The sequence below is a fragment of the Mauremys reevesii genome, linkage group 4, assembly GCF_016161935.1.
Source record: "Mauremys reevesii isolate NIE-2019 linkage group 4, ASM1616193v1, whole genome shotgun sequence".
In the NCBI taxonomy this organism is placed as follows: Eukaryota; Metazoa; Chordata; order Testudines; family Geoemydidae; genus Mauremys; species Mauremys reevesii.
In genome coordinates, this window is record NC_052626.1 from 4,096,350 (window position 1) to 4,103,153 (window position 6,804).

At 45.4% G+C, this 6,804-nt stretch overlaps 1 long non-coding RNA gene across 1 annotated transcript; it reads left to right on the forward strand.

The window, feature by feature from the left end:
* The first annotated feature begins 323 nt into the window (after positions 1 to 323).
* On the forward strand, positions 324 to 6,310 carry LOC120405006. Its single transcript, XR_005598311.1, has 3 exons — positions 324 to 379; positions 3,634 to 3,733; positions 5,078 to 6,310. It is a non-coding gene; the product is annotated as an uncharacterized LOC120405006 (long non-coding RNA).
* The last annotated feature ends 494 nt before the right edge of the window (positions 6,311 to 6,804 follow it).

Consider the following 6,804-nt stretch of genomic DNA (forward strand, 5'->3'; position numbering starts at 1 on the left):
TGATACGTAACCTCTTATCTATGCAGGCTTTTATTTTCCCCATCTCATGAATGGACTTTTAGCAGCATATTAAGCCTACAAGTTGTGATAGACCCAGGCCAGTTGGGAACAGCAGAGTAGTAGTAGAAGGGAGATATACTGGCCACTGGATAAGCAGTTTTCTGTTCCCTGAGTGACCAGAGCAGGGGCTGCTCCAGGATAATGAGAACACCTGACTCCAATTAACCTGCTAAGAGTCAGGTGAGGCAGTTAAGCACCTGATTCTAATTAAGGCCCCTCTGATGCTATAAAAGGGCTCACTCCAGTCAGGCCAGGGGGAGCCAGAGGAGAGGAAGTGCGTGCGAGGAACTGGGAGCAAGAGGTGTGCAAGAAGCTGAGAGTGAGTAGGCAAACTGCTGGAGGACTGAGAAGTACAAGCGTTATCAGACATCAGGAGGAAGGTCCAGTGGTGACACTAAAGGTGTTTGGAGGAGGCCATGGGGAAGTAGCCCAGGGAGTTGTAGCTATCGTGCAACTGTACCAGGAGGCACTCTAGACAGCTGCAGTCCACAGGGCCCTGGGCTGGAATCTGGAGGGGGCGGGCTGGGTTCCCCCCAAACCTCCCAACTCCTGATCAAACACAGGAGGAATTGACCTGGACTGTGGCTTCTACCAGAGGGGCTGTTTCCTGACCCACAGGGTAAATCTGTGAGGTGAGCAAATCTGCCAATAAGTGCAGGACCCACCAAGGTAGAGGAGGAACTTTGTCACAAAGTATAAAACAAAATGTTTATTGAGGTGGGGGCTAAACACAGGGATACCTGTGTCAGGCATGCAGCTAACAAGTGTGCACCTCTTCACATCTTCAGTGGACCCTGACTAGCTGCTAGGGTGACCAGATAGCAAGTTTGAAAAATCAGGACAGGGGGTGTGGGGTAATAGGTGCCTATATAAGACAAAGCCCCAAATATTGGGACTGTCCCCATAAAATCGGGACATCTGGTCACCCTACTAACTGCCCACATCCTGGTGAATATGGAAAATATGCTGGGACACAATGAGATGGAAATTCCTGCAATAAACATAGCGAGATACAGTTAGGTACGTGAGTAAATGGGAAACGAGCGGACGAAGGGATAATGGGCCAAATTCATCTCTAGTGTAAATCCCCGGAGGTCAATGGTTTGAAAGAGGAATGGATTTGGCCTCATTAGCTTATGTGGAGACGTGCGTAAAACAAAGATGTTAAGTTGTGCGAATTGAATGTTCACTGCTGGCCAATTGTCCCCTGCTGTTTGCAGATTGGATGCAAATACAGAGAGTAGGAAACTGACCCATTTCTTCCAGGCTGTCATGATTTTCTCTTTGCTTGAGTGAGAAGTGCTTTCTTACTCTGACTGTGCGGCATACTTAGGGCAGATGCAGTGGGTGTATGGTCAAAAAGGTTTCTTCATGTTTTACCATTAGCTAAGACAAAGTGATTATCATAGATTGGGATTTTCAAAGGAGCTTCAAGGATTTAGATGCCCGAATCCCCACTGGGATGCCATAGACACAGAGTACCTAACTTTCCGAGACTCATTTGAAAATGAAGCCACAGAGATTAAGATGCTTAGACCGGTAATATCTTACCTACCTAGCTTTGTGCCTCCCCACACCCAGCAGCAGCAGAGTTTGGGTATGGGAGGCGGCAGGGGATTGGGGCATGGGACGGGGTGAGGTGGGGTCTCATGGTGCTTACCTGGGGGGCTCCTCAGAAGCGGTGACATCCCCCTCACTCAGCTGCTAGGCGGAGGTGTGGCCAGGCAGCTCTGCATGCTGCCTCCTCCCAGAGTGCTGGCTTTGCAGCTCCCATTGGCCAGGAACCGCGGCCAACAGGAGCTGTGGGGGCTGCAGGCAGAAAAGGGGGCGTTGACCCAAGAGGCCCGGAGGTCACAGAAAGTCACGGAATCCATGACCTCTGTGACAAACTCACTGCTTTAGTTATCAGGTTCACAAGAATAGCTGCAAAGAACAGCGTGAAATGCATGTGATTTAGGTTTTTACATTATGATGTAAAGAGAGACCCCCAAAAGGCCTGATCCAAACCTGTAGAACTCAATATGAGTCTTCCCATCAACTCCTCTTGGCTTTGGACCAAGCCCCACTTGAATAAGCTTTACTGTGGCAAAATTTTGTTCCTGAATAATGGGTGTATATTTGAAAGAACGCTGCTATTTTGTGAGATATATTGCTGAGTCATACAGAAGCTGTAATCGTGTTACTGTATATTGCAGTGGTTCCCAGACTTGTGTAGGGAAAGCCCCTGGCGGGCCAGGCCAGTTTGTTTACCTGCCGCGTCCGCAGGTTTCGGCCGATCGCAGCTCCCACTGGCCGCGGTTCGCTGCTCCAGGCCAATGGGGGCTGCTGGAAGCGGCGGCCAGTACGTCCCTCGGCCCGCACTGCTTCCAGCAGCTCCCATGGCCTGGAGCAGTGATCTGGGCCACTGGGAGCCATGATCGGCTGAACCTGCAGATGCGACAGGTACACAAAGCGGCCTGGCCCGCCAGGGGCTTTCCCTGCACAAGTGGCAGAACAAGTTTGGGAACCACTGGTATATTGTGATAAAGCAATGCTAATCAGGCAGATCCAAGGTTTACAGGTCCAAAATGAAACCTGTGTCTTAAAGCACCTTTTGAAAAAGTTGTTGTCTCAACCTCTGTTTTTATCAGCCCCCTGGAAGGAGGCCTGTGGCATTTTATAAACTCATTTCCAATGGCTGAGCTATGGACAATAAAGCAAGAATGAGGAAAGGTTTTTTCCCTTGCCATTATGCCATTGCCCGATTTGTCCAGTTCTTGTGAGCTGGCCACATACTGATCTATACATGGGTCCTGCTCTTTGAAGCATTCAGAGAAGCATTCATGTGTATTTCCATATTCTACCAGAGGTATTGGAATATCTGTTCAGAAGAAAGGAGCACTGGAGCAGAGCAGGAGGATGGGAAAATGTAGACACGACTGCCAGGGTTTCTGTTAGAGTATTCGCACCATACATGCAGAATAGAGTGGATACACCATTATTTACTAGGAAACAGACCACCAAATTCCTTTAAATAAGCCCCCAAACAGGCATCAGATGATGAGTTGCTGCCAAAGGTGACCTGTTCAGAATTTAAAGTTGGAGGTGAAAAGCCCCATATCCCAGTGTCATTCCTATGAGTCATCTAATTCCTCAACCTGCCACTTCAATAGTACAGTTCTCCTTCTGGTGCGAATGTTGTTACCTCTTGTGATAATGGCTTTATTCCTCTCAGGTAAGCAGGCTGCATATACTCAGTGATGCTTAGCAATCTGTTACTGGCATTTTGCTACTGTATTCTAATGGCCTCAGTGCTGTTAACTTTAATCCAAAACATTATGGGAATAGTCTTTTCATTTTAATATTACATGTTCATTATTCATGACACCCAGATTAAGCCCAAAGCAAAATTAAAATGTGGTGATGTGGCTCACTTTTCATTCATTTACTCATTCTAATTATGCTTTACTTTCTCCTTTTCTGAAACCTCAGTGTAGAGGGGCTAATGGAATAATCAGACATGAGGATCTAGGTAGGTAGACGCGAAGATGGTCTTACATTAATTTATGAATATGTGAACTTATTTGTGTTCAGTTTCATAGAGAGCCTTTCATCTTGCCCAAAGAAGACATTAAGTTCATGACAAAGAGAAGAGGGGCATAATGTGGTAATTGGACTGCAATAATTGGACTGGGTAAGTGATGCCAGGCTCGTGCAAAATCCAGCTGATAAAATTCAGATATAAAAGAAGGAGCCCTACTGAGCCAAGACAAAAGATCAATCTCTTGCAGTTAATGAGTTAGAAGATATGAAAAGTTTAGCTTCCTTGGTGCAGCCATCTAAAAACTTTAAATGAGAGACAACCGCACAGTTGGATATGTGTGTAAAAAATGTCATAGAGCTTTCAAGTAGAGACAAAGAAAATGGATTAAACATTATCATTAGAGCTGGCTGGAAAAGTTTCAATGGAACCATTCTCTGTCAGAAAATGAAGTTCCATCAAAAGCACTTTGTGAAACGGCGTTGATTTCCCTGAAATTCCATTTTGGAGAAAAAAAGAAAAAAAAAAGTTGTGACAATTTAGACACTTTTGGCACAAACCAGTTTGATATTTTGTCTTGAAATGGCTTTTCATTTGATTTTTTTAAAGTTATATTTATGACATTATATTTTGAGATTTTATATAGCTATGTTTCAATTTTGTCAAAGCAATGTGTTGTGATTAATCGGAGACAAATGTTTTTGATTTTTTTTTCTTTGCGTAGAATTTTGAAACTTTTGCATTTTGTTCCGATTGGAATGGAAGCCAAATTTCAAAATTGTCAAACCAAATAGATATCTTCTGCACAGCTCTAACGATCATATTCTTTTCCTGATAGTTATTATTTATATCCAATGTATTTCCCATCACTGTATCTGAGGACCTCAGAAACACTGCTGAATGTATCCTCTACTACACATCCCTGTGAGGCAGGAAGGCTCTCTATTTAATAGATGGGGAACTTAGGCACAGAAACATTACGGGACTTACCCAAAATAATTTGATTCATATTCAAGGCTTTCTTCACAACTGTAACAGCTAGAGATTGCCGCCCCCGCCCGACCCATTTGTATGTTGATGTTCAAGGTTGACTTTTGTTGTTCAAGGTTACCTTGCGGTTTGATTATCACAGCTTAGATAGCACAATCAGCAGCAAGTCACAGCTGTCTGATGTCAAAGAGATACCATTAAACTAAAGATCCTAGCAGGAAAGGTTAAATGTGTTTAGTAAAGTGAACAGGCGCGTATATGGAGTGCTAGTTACTTCGTGTAGCTAATTTACAGCCTGATTCAAGTCAAGGAACAAAAAGGTCACATAAACAAAAATGCGTTTTTGTTATTCTCCAAGACCAGCACCACACTCTGTGTTAGACTATATGCAGCCAGCCCCTGACAAAGGAGATAAACCAATTCATTTGCCTTTGGAGATGGAACATTTCTGTTGTAAACAGTATGATGGCCTGACATTGATGGTTTTTCTGAATTTAAATATTACAGGCACCCTGAGGTTGGCTCGACATGACTCAGTTACTGCACTGGAATGTTAAGCAGGATTCCTCTCTGTGACAGTTGCCACTGAGCAGCATCCTGGGGAGGGGCGGAAGCACTGAAATGCGAAGTTGTCCCTAGGAAAGGCACTGAGATGCTGACAGCAGGGGGCTGTACGTGCTCAGTTAGCGCGTCAGGCAAAGGCAGGTTACGAGGAGGAACCATCTAAAGAGGCAGATGTCTGCTTCTCAATTTCTGCTCCCCTTCCTCCAAAATACTTTGCTTCGTGAGACGTCTAAAGTTCACAGATGTTCTTCTGGCAAAAGATGGCAACGTCTGACTCAGCGCTGACTCAAGGAGAGAGAAGTTACTGAATACAAGGATATATCGCAGCAATTATTTTTTAAAGAGAATAGGGATGTCCAGATGCCTCTGTGTTGGGCATCCTTATATCTGCTTGGGAAGTGTATGTTCTACTCAAATATCCCCTCCTGGGCTTGGAAGGATTTTGCTAACAAATAGACTTACTAATAATAAAATATGTGTGATTATGAGCTAAATTCTACCCATGGTCTCCACCCACTTCCTCTGCTGTTGAGCCCTGTAACAGAAAGTCTGCAGGAAAGGTGCACTGCTGCAAAGTGATCACAATCTCTCCTCTGTCCTGAGACATGCACTAGCTGCTGACTGAGCCGAGGATGTGGCCAGGAATGGATTGAATCAGCTAGCAGCTTGACCAGTCTCTGCTTGAGGGGTTCCTTGGGAGCCCTGCCCTACAGAATCCCAGGGCAGGTGCTTATGCCACCCCCTCCCTTGGAGGGGGGTAAATCCCCCTGCAGCAGCACACAGGTGCAGAGAGGGGTAACAAACACCGTCCTTACGCTAGTTGGGTAAGGGGTAGGGAAGTAACAACACTCCTAACCTAGTACATAAATGCTGGAAGTTTTCTTCCTTACATGAAGCAGAATCCAAGCATTAATGCCATGAAATGCCACCCCCAACCCCCCCACCAATCCTGCAGGCCCAGGGTCTGCTTTCTAGGGCCAGTCATATGATTCTCCGGGACATTGATTGCTCCACCGCATCGCATACAAAACCAGTAATGGCTACAGAGCAGCCAGAGGGCAGGAGTTGGGGTAATCAAACAACCCTTTTCAGTAGTGTGGGTTGAAAAATCAATTGTTCTCAGTGTCCACCAAGGGTAGGAAAAGGCGTAAGCAGCTTAGTTTGCAGGAAGGGAGATATAGGTAGACTTTAGGGAAGAAATTGAGGGATTGGCCCCACTCTTCCCTGCAAAAAATATCTGAATTGGCACCACTACTGTCAGGGATGGTCTTAGGTACACTTGGTCCTGCCTCAGCACAGGGGGCTGGGAGAGATGACCTCTTGAGGTCCCTTCCAGCCCTACATTTCTGGTTCTTTTTTCAAGAGCTGCTGCTGAGCTGTGTGACTCATCATAGCTCCTAACTGGCTGCTCTCCATGGACCATTTCCTTGGCTGGTGTAAATCAGTGTAGCTCTGTTGAAATCAATGGAGCTACCCTGATATGACCTAGCTCAGGGTCTGAACCCAAGTGTGTATGTATGGAAGAGGAGGGAGGTGACACGGAGAAGGAAAATAATGGGAGAAAGGTTAAAAAGTCAGAACACAGGGAGAGAGGAGTAACAGAATTAATGAAATAGACACTAATGGGGGGGGAAAAGAACAGTAACATTAATCTAACCCAAAAAAGAACC